This window comes from Mobula birostris, chromosome 30, assembly GCF_030028105.1.
Source record: "Mobula birostris isolate sMobBir1 chromosome 30, sMobBir1.hap1, whole genome shotgun sequence".
In the NCBI taxonomy this organism is placed as follows: domain Eukaryota; kingdom Metazoa; phylum Chordata; class Chondrichthyes; order Myliobatiformes; family Myliobatidae; genus Mobula; species Mobula birostris.
In genome coordinates this window covers 31791453-31801183 of record NC_092399.1, presented here as the reverse complement: position 1 = coordinate 31801183, position 9731 = coordinate 31791453, and the positions used below count along the sequence as shown (strand labels likewise).

General features: G+C 44.6%; 1 long non-coding RNA gene across 1 annotated transcript in view; it reads right to left on the bottom strand.

Annotated features, from left to right (window-relative positions):
- Positions 1–4280: 4280 nt before the first annotated feature.
- Positions 4281–9731, bottom strand: part of LOC140190528 (uncharacterized) — a 49274-nt gene continuing 43823 nt past the window's right edge. Inside the window, exons 2-3 of the long non-coding RNA XR_011883624.1 lie at positions 9185–9321; positions 4281–4444 (exon numbers count right to left, since the gene is read on the bottom strand). This is a non-coding gene — a long non-coding RNA (uncharacterized lncRNA). The remainder of the gene's footprint in view (positions 4445–9184; positions 9322–9731) is intronic.

Sequence of the window (9731 nt, the reverse complement as noted above, 5' to 3'; positions counted from 1 at the left end):
TTAAATAAATGGGCTGCTGGGTGGTGCAGCTCGTTGGGCAGGAGGATCCTGTTCCACGCAGTCCCACTAAATAAAAAATAACCTGCTTATTACCTCCTCAAATAATTCTAGTTGATTGTCAGGCAAGATCACCCCACAACAAAACCATGTTGACTTCACATTATGTTATCCAGTACACTGATAAAATCTTACCAACGTTCCTATCAGGCTAACTAACCACAATTATATCCCTCCCTTCTGAAACAGAGGTGTTATGTTAGCAATTTTTCTAGTCCTCTGGAACTCTCCCTGAATCTAGTGTTCCTTGAAAGATTACTAGTAATACCACAATCTCTTCAGCTGCCACTTTCAGTGTGTAATCCAAATGGTCCAGGTCTTCAGGCCTTTCAGTTTCCCCAGCACCTTCTCCTTATTACTGGCCCTATCCCCACATTTCCCTTACCCCTTCCTTGACACAAACCTCATTAATGGCTCCATCCATTCACCCTCTGAGAAACACACAGGTGTGTTTCCATGTTGAGGGTATTATATAGATGTACGTTGTCATTTTCATTGTAATTATGGCCTCACTAACAACCTAACCAGGCACATTCGACACACAACATCGGTCTTCTGAGGCTAGAGTACAACGAGGAGGCAGTTTTGCTTGAGTTGTACAGAACACAAGAAAATAGGAGTAGGAGTAGGCCACAGGCCTCTCTGTGCTGGCCTCAACTCTTGTTCCAGTTCCCTGTAACTGTCAATTCCCCAATCCTTCAAATATTTATCAATCTCATTCTTAAATATGTCTAACTATTTGGCCTCCACCACCTTCAAAAGCAAAGATTTTGAGGGATTCATTACTACCTGAGAGAAAAAATTTGTATGCCACAGTTCAAGTGACCATGTTCATGATGCCCCAACTAGTGAAAGCATCCCCACACCTACCCGATCAAGTCCCCTTAGGAACTTGTATGTTTGAAAAAGTTTGCCCATCCTTCTTCCAAGATGTCTGGCTTCTCTTGATAGGACAACCCCTGAGTTATCCTGGTGAATTTCCTGTGCTCGGTGTCTGGAGGTCCACTCTCTGTTCTGAGTATACACTATCCCAATCAGCGATTTTGTTGGATTTAGGCACCATTATATTAAAATGACACTAGACCATAGTTGTTTCGCATTCCTTAAAGAAATTGAGAGCTGACCTGATCACAGACGTCCCACCTCTCCCGGAAATTCCGGGAGTCTCCCGCATATTGATAGCGGCCCCCCGATGCCTGCAAATTATATACAATATCACAAAATCGATTTTTTTGAGCGGGAGAGGGAGAAGAAGAGGAAGAGTGAGAGGGAGCATCCTGATTGGTCTCTCTTCGTGCTAAGTAGATCTATCAGTTTTCTCTGTGGGTGGGCTTTACAGTCGACCTCAAAAACAATGTGTGTTGCTCGCTGCATTGTTTGCAACAGTGACTTTTCTATTGTCCATGGTGGGTTAAAATGTAAAAGACATGTTGAGATGAGTTTAACAGGTGTCATTCGTTCATTAGCATAGCTAACATTATTTAAACTAGCTCGCTAGCTGCTAAGGAGCTACTCTATTGATGTCCTACGTGATGAGGCCAAACTCCCTGTAGACTTGCTTAAAGTTGTAATAGAATAAAAAGAGACTCCATGATAATATAATATAATATAAGCACATATTTTAATGTCACATTTTCTGCATACACCCAACTTGGTTTACAGATTAGACAAAATCATTAAACAAAGTATTACATACACCCTTGGAGGTTGACCGGGGCAGGGGTGCTACCTCCCTGAAATGAGTTTTTGCAGGGTGGGATGTCTGTGATCAAGGTGTCTAAAGGGGTAACAGAATGCGATAGAAGGTAGAACACAGAACAGTACAGTGCAGGAGCAGGCCATTCAGCCCACAATGTTGTTCCTACAAAATGCAGAGCTAATTAAGCTAATGGCACCTGATCCCTTCATTCCAGCCCTTGGTCCTTCATCCTCTGCATTTTCAAATGCCTGTGTAAAAGCCCCTTAAATGACTGTATATCTGTCTGTAATGATAGGCTGGATTCACTGAAATCACAGCCTCTGACAGGAACTGAAAGAGAACTAAATGTCTGAGTGCAGAAGTAAATGGCAAATAAACAAAATAAACACCCTCACACTCAGGCTGGAGGAGCAACACCTTATATTCTGCCTGGGTAGCCTCCAACCTGATGGCATGAACATCGATTTCTGGAACACCCTGTAATTGCTGCACTCCCCCCCTCACAGACAGAAACAGGTGAATTGATTATTGGGAACAAGGACATGGCAGACCAATTGAATAACTACTTTGGTTCTGTCTTCACTAAGGAGGACATAAATAATCTTCCGGAAATAGTAGGGGACAGAGGGTCCAGTGAGATGGAGGAACTGAGGTTAATACATGTTAGTAGGGACGTGGTGTTAGGTAAATTGAAGGGATTAAAGGCAGATAAATCCCCAGGGCCAGATAGTCTGCATCCTTGAGTGCTTAAGGAAGTAGCCCAAGAAATAGTGGATGCATTAGTAATAATTTTTCAAAACTCTTTAGATTCTGGACTAGTTCCTGAGGATTGGAGGGTGGCTAATGTAACCCTGTTTTTTAAAAATGGAGGGAGAGAGAAACTGGGGAATTATAGACCGGTTAGCCTAACATTGGTGGTGGGGAAAATGCTAGAGTCAGTTATCAAAGATGTGATAACAGCACATTTGGAAAGCGGTGAAATCATCGGACAAAGTCAGCATGGATTTGTGAAAGGAAAATCATGTCTGACGAATCTCATAGAATTTTTTGAGGATGTAACTAGTAGAGTGGATAGGGGAGAACCAGTGGATGTGGTATATTTGGATTTTCAAAAGGCTTTTGACAAGGTCCCACACAGGAGATTAGTGTGCAAACTTAAAGCACACGGTATTGGGGGTATGGTATTGATGTGGATAGAGAATTGGTTGGCAGACAGGAAGCAAAGAGTGGGAATAAACGGGACCTTTTCAGAATGGCAGGCAGTGACTAGTGGGGTACCACAAGGCTCAGTGCTGGGACCCCAGTTGTTTACAATATATATTAATGACTTAGATGAGGGAATTAAATGCAGCATCTCCAAGTTTGCGGATGACACGAAGCTGGGCGGCAGTGTTAGCTGTGAGGAGGATGCTAAGAGGATGCAGGGTGACTTGGATAGATTAGGGGAGTAGGCAAATTCATGGCAGATGCAATTTAATGTGGATAAATGTGAGGTTATCCACTTTGGTGGCAAAAACAGGAAAACAGATTATTATCTGAATGGTGGCCGATTAGGAAAAGGGGAGGTGCAACAAGACCTGGGTGTCATTACACACCAGTCATTGAAAGTGGGCATGCAGGTACAGCAGGCGGTGAAAAAGGCGAATGGTATGCTGGCATTTATAGCAAGAGGATTCAAGTACAGGAGCAGGGAGGTACTACTGCAGTTGTACAAGGCCTTGGTGAGACCACCCCTGGAGTATTGTGTGCAGTTTTGGTCCCCTAATCTGAGGAAAGACATTCTTGCCTTAGAGGGAGTACAAAGAAGGTTCACCAGATTGATTCCTGGGATGGCAGGACTTTCATATGATGAAAGACTGGATTGACGAGGCTTATACTCGTCGGAATTTAGAAGATTGAGGGGGGATCTTATCGAAACGTATAAAATCCTAAAGGGATTAGACAGGCTAGATGCAGGAAGATTGTTCCCGATGTTGGGGAAGTCCAGAATGAGGGGCCACAGTTTGAGGTTAAAGGGGAAGCCTTTTAGGACCGAGATGAGGAAAAACTTCTTCACACAGAAAGTGGTGAATCTGTGGAATTCTCTGCAACAGGAAACAGTTGAGGCCAGTTCATTGGCTATATTTAAGAGGGAGTTAGATATGGCCCTTGTGGCTAAAGGGATCAGGGGGTATGGAGGGTACAGGGTTCTGAGTTGGATGATCAGCCATGATCATACTGAATGGTGGTGCAGGCTCAAAGGGCCGAATGGCCTACTCCTGCACCTATTTTCTATGTTTCTATCCCCATTCCTGTTTCCTTCTCTCATTTTATCTCCTTACCTGCTCATCACCTCCCTCAGGTGCTCCTCCCCTTCCCTTTCTTCCATGGTCTTCTACCCTCTCCTATCAGATTCCCCCTTCTCCAGCTGTATATCTCTTTCACCAAACAACTTCCCAGCTCTTTACTTCACCCCACCCCCTCCCAGTTTCAACTATCACCTACCACCTCCTTCTCCCCCCCCTCCCCCACCTTCTTACTCTGACTTCTCCCCTTGCTTCTCAGTCCTGATGTTGGGTCTCGGCCCGAAACGTCGACCGTTAATTCTTCTTCATCGATGAAGCCTGGTCTCCTCATCTCCTCCAGCTCTGGATCTCCAGCATCTGCAGATTTTCTTCTGTTTGTAAAACAAATACAGATGCTAGAAGTCTAAAATAAAAACATAAAATGCAGGAAATATTCAACAAGTCAGGCAGCATCTGTGAAGAGAAAAACAGCAGTTTATCTTTCAGTTTGATGACCCTTTCTTTGTCTGGGACAGATGAAGTTCCCATCAGAGAAGAGTGAAACTTCTTCAAGGATGGCATTTCCGTAGGTGATACTAAAATAAATGGTGGTGTTGCCAGTGCAGACACTCATCAGCATTTACAGAGTGACTTTGGCCAGCTATGCAATGGGCCGAGGAATGGCAAATGGAGTTTGATTTGGATAAGTACTTTAGTTTGGGAAGACAAGTGAGGGTAGACATTCACAGTTTACAGTTGAACTCTCCAGAAACAGAGAACGGAGGGACCTAGGAGCATATGGTTCTCTGAATGGGGCCCTGCAGGTAGACTGCTTGGTGAAAAATGCTTTTGGCACACTGCCTTGCATCAGTCAGGGCAATGGATTCAGAAGTTAGTGTGTTATGACATTGGTGACGCTGCATTTCAAATAGTGTGTTCAGCTTTGGTCACCCTGCTATCGGATGGATTCCATAGATTTGGAAAGTGCAGAGATAGTTATGAGGATGTTGCCAGGAATGAGAGATTGAATTATGGAGAGACTGAGCAGGTTGGGGCTTTTCTCTTGAGAATGACGGGTGACCTTACAGAGGCGTATCACCATGCATAGACATGGTTAATGCACTCAGTCATTTTCCCATGGTTGCGCAATCCAGAACTAGAAAGGATAGGTTTAATGCGAGAGGGGAGAGATTTAATAACCTAAGTGGCAACTTATTTCTAGCGATGACGCGACAGCCTCTCCTGCATTGTCCAAAAATCAAAAGAGCTGATTGTGGGTTACAGGAGGAACGGAGACAGGCTCACCCCCATCAACGTCAAGGGGACTGTTGTTGAAAGGGTGAGTAGTTTCAAGTTCCTCGGTAAACACATCACTGACTATACACAACAGCTGTCGTGGCAAAAAAAAGCACAACAGTGTCTCTTCCACCTCAGGCGACTGAAGAAGTTCAGCATGAGCCCCCAAATCCTCAAGACCTTCTACAGGGGCACCATTGAGAGCATCCTGACTGGCTGTACCACTGCCTGGTACGGGAACTGCACCACCCTTGATCACTGGGCACTGCAGAGAGTGGTACGGACAGCCCAACGCATCTATGGATGTGAACTTCCCTCCACTGAAGACACTTACAGCAGCAGGTGCAGAAAGAAGGCCTGGAAGATCATCGGGGAGACCAGTCACCCCAACCATAAACTGTTTCAGCTGCTTCCGTCTGGCAAATGATACCACAGTACTAAAGCCAGGACCAATAGGCTACAGGACAGCTTCTTATTACAAGCCATTAGACTTCTAAATTCACATGTCTGTACATTGCAACAGAGTCATAACGCAAAGATTTTTATTCCCTCACGTTGTGGAATGGATGTAAAATTTAAGTAGATTCATTCAAATTCATTCATTCATTCAATTTCATTCAAATTCATTCAGTCATTCAAATTCATTCAAACTGTTTCAGCCAGAGAGTGATCAGTGTATGGAATGAGCTACCAAAGGAAATGGTTGAGACAAGTACATTAACAACGATTAAAAAGGTCTTTGGACAGGTACACAGATAGGAAGGTTTAGCAGGTTATGGGCAGTGAATTCAACAGTAAGTGCAAATCAAAAAGCTGCATATGCTTGAAATCTGAGAATAAAATATAAGATTCTGGGAACGTTCAGTGGGATGGTCAGCATCCATGGAGAGAGAAACAGACTTAATGTTTCAGTTGCGAGATGGTGGGTCTGATGAAGAGGCCACCTGATCTGCTGAGTGTTTCCAGTGTTTCTTGTGTTTTAGTTCTGAGTTCAGATATTCATGAGGGAAATCACGTGTCTAGTGTGTCTTAAAATTTAGATCAGTAACCTCTCATGTAGAGAAAGAGCATCAAGTTACATGGGTCAATGAAACTGGCGTGGAGATAAGTTATGATGTGAGGGTAGTACAACCAGGAAGGGCTGATTAACCATGTTCCTGGAAAACCCTTAACCAGCATCCAGAACCAAATTTCATAAGGGGCACCGTAAAGAAAATAGCATTTGGACATGAACTGGCATTGCACGTTAATCTAAATTATCTTTTAAATTTAGACAATGGTAAAACTAAAATGGCAGCCAGTTTTATTTTGAAAACGCAGCTCTTGTATCGGAGTTTTGTGTGCTTCCAAAGTGTTTGAGTTTGGCCAAGTTGATAAGGATGATGAGACTATTTACTCAACACAGGAATGGGATTATCTGAGGAAACATTCCAGCCAGGTCAAAGTTTAGTGGGACTCGCAGGCATATTGCATGAGATCATTATCGTGCCCAGTATACTAATTATGGCGATGGTTTCCTGTGAGATGCTGCTCTTTCACTGTTCTGTGGCTTTGTGCAAATGAGACAGTAACACGAAGAGAATTCCTGTTCTGTCAGTCATCTGCTTACAGAACAGTAGGGGAGTGAGCAGCTCGGTCTTTCAAGTAGTTATGAACCTGAGCTCAGTTCAAGTTTGATGTGGTGATAATCTCACCTCTTGCAGTAGTTTTGGGACTATTATAAAAGAAACAAAAATAAAAGAACCAAAAATCTCCAGCCCACTCCCATGCTAGAAAACTAATGGGGCCGCTTATGGTTTCTATTCATAAGGGATAGGTCTTACAATGTGTGCAAGGACGAGACTGAAAGAATGAACTGTTCAGTCTGCCACAGACAAAGAGTTATGAGAGCTCTCTCTTCGAGCCAGCTTACCCCTGTGAAAGATCAGTAGAGGGTTTAATAGACTCTGCAAACACCAGGATCAGGCAGAACTCAGGCGTGAACTCCGGAAAGCCATTAAGGGCACCAAGAGGCAATATCGAGCCAAGTTGGAAGCCCAGGCTAACCAGAGGGATGCCTGTAGACTATGGCAGGGTCTAAATGAGATCGCTGGGCACAAAGAAAAGGCTGGGAATATCAATAACTGTGGCGCTTCTCTTCCTGATGAACTTAACGTATTCTACGCAAGATTCGAACGGAAGAGGAGCATCCCACTCCCTCCGGATGAACCAGTCCTGGTGGCATCGAGATTCATCGTCACCGAGGAGGATGTTAGAAGGGCCTTCCTGAAGATAAATCCAGGGAAGGCGACAGGCCCAGATGGCATCCCAGGACGGGTTCTCCGGGCCTGTGCAAGTGAGCTAGCTGGAGTGTTTGCTGACATCTTCAACTGCTTCTTGCTTCAGTCTAAGATCCCCTCGTGTTTTAAGAAGGCAACGATAATCCCAGTGCCGAAGAAGAGCAAGGTGGCGTGTCTGAATGACTATCGACCTGTGGCTCTGACATCAATTGCTATGAAGTGCTTCGAGAGATTGGTTATGACACACATCAACCACAGCCTACCGGTCAACCTCAATGCTTTGCAGTTCATCTACCACAGCAACAGGTCAATGGCAGATGCCATCTCTCTGGCCCTACATTCCTCCTTAGAACACCTGGAGAATAAAGACGCATAAGTAAGGCTCCTTTTCATTGACTACAGCTCTGCCTTTAATACCATCATTCCAAGTAAACTGATTCCTAAACTCCGGAACCTGGGCCTTAGCGCTCAGATCTGCAGCTGGATCTTCAACTTCCTCACAGACAGGACCCGGGCTGTAAAAATAGGGGACAAGCTCTCCTCTACAATCACTCTGAGCACCGGTGCCCCACAAGGCTGTGCACTCAGCCCCCTGCTGTAATCGCTGTGCACCCATGATTGTGTAGCCAAGTTTCCATCAAACTCAATATATGAGTTTGCTGACGACACAACAATTGTAGGCTGTATCTCGGGTAATGATGAGTTTGAGTACAGAGAGGAAATTAAGAACCTGGTGGCATGGTGCGAAGACATAACCTATCCCTCAACGTCAGCAAGACGAAGGAATTGGTTGTTGACTTCAGAAGGAGTAGTTGACCATATGACCCAATTTACATGGGTGGTGCGCAAGTGAAACAGGTCAAAATCTTTAAGTTTCTCAGGGTCAATATCACAAAAGACCTGACTTGGTCCAACCAAGCAGAGTTCACTGCCAAGAAGGCCCACCAGCGCCTTTACTTCCTGAGAGAGCTAAAGAAATTTGGCCTGTCCCCTAAAACCCTCACTAATTTTTATAGATGCACCGTAGAAAGCATTCTTCTAGGGTGCATCACAACCTGGTATGGAAGCTGTGCTGTCCGAGACCGAAAGAAGCTGCAGAAGATCGTGGACACGGTGCAGCACATCACACAAACCAATCTTCCGTCCTTGGACTCACTTCACACCGCACGCTGTCGGAGCAGTGCTGCCAGGATAATCAAGGACACGACCCACCCAGCCAACACACTTTTCGTCCCTCTTCCCTCCGGGAGAAGGCTCAGGAACTTGAAGACTCGTACAGCCAGATTTGGGAATAGCTTCTTTCCAACTGTGAACGGATCCTGACCCGGATCTGGGCCGTACCCTCCAAATATCCCGACCTGCCTCTCGGTTATTTTGCATTACCTTACTTTCCATTTTTCTATTTTCTATTTATGATTTATAATTTAAATTTTTAATATTTACTAATTTTCACTATTTTTAATATTTTCAATATTTAATATTTGTAATCCAGGGAGCACGAAGAGCAGAATCAAATATCGCTGTGATGATTGTACATTCTAGTATCAATTGTTTGGCGACAATGAAGTATAAAGTATAAAGTATCTAACCTTTCTGGTGGTCCCTCACCATAGACAGGACATCAGCGGGATTCATCGACAGGAAGCCTTTGTCCCAACAGGTCTTTGGGCTGACACCGGTTACGTCTGTTTTGATCACAAGCAGGAGTTCCTTTCATCTGAGGCACCTGTAAAAGAACCATCAAAGCACCAGATGCCATGAATGAGTTGAAACCCTGGAATCGCAGGAAGGGGAGCACACAGTTTAACTTCCTGAGTCTGTTCTTTAGCTAATTGGCATATTTTTACTGAGCCGTATATATTGTGCAAGGGCTCCAGAAATATAACTGTGCGCAGACTTTTAGGAACACAATGAAATAAGCATATAAAAGTTGACTTCAGGCCTGCCTGCCCCAAGCAGCAGCTCTGGGTATCATTTTGTTTTGCAGGACACTCCTGTCCCTATGTTTTTTGTGCAGAGACACAGCACAATAACAGGCTTCACTGGGCCCCACGAGCCCACACTGCCCAATTACACCCACTTCCTAGCCCGCACATCTTTGGAGTGTGGGAGGAGACTGGAGCACCCGGAGGAAAC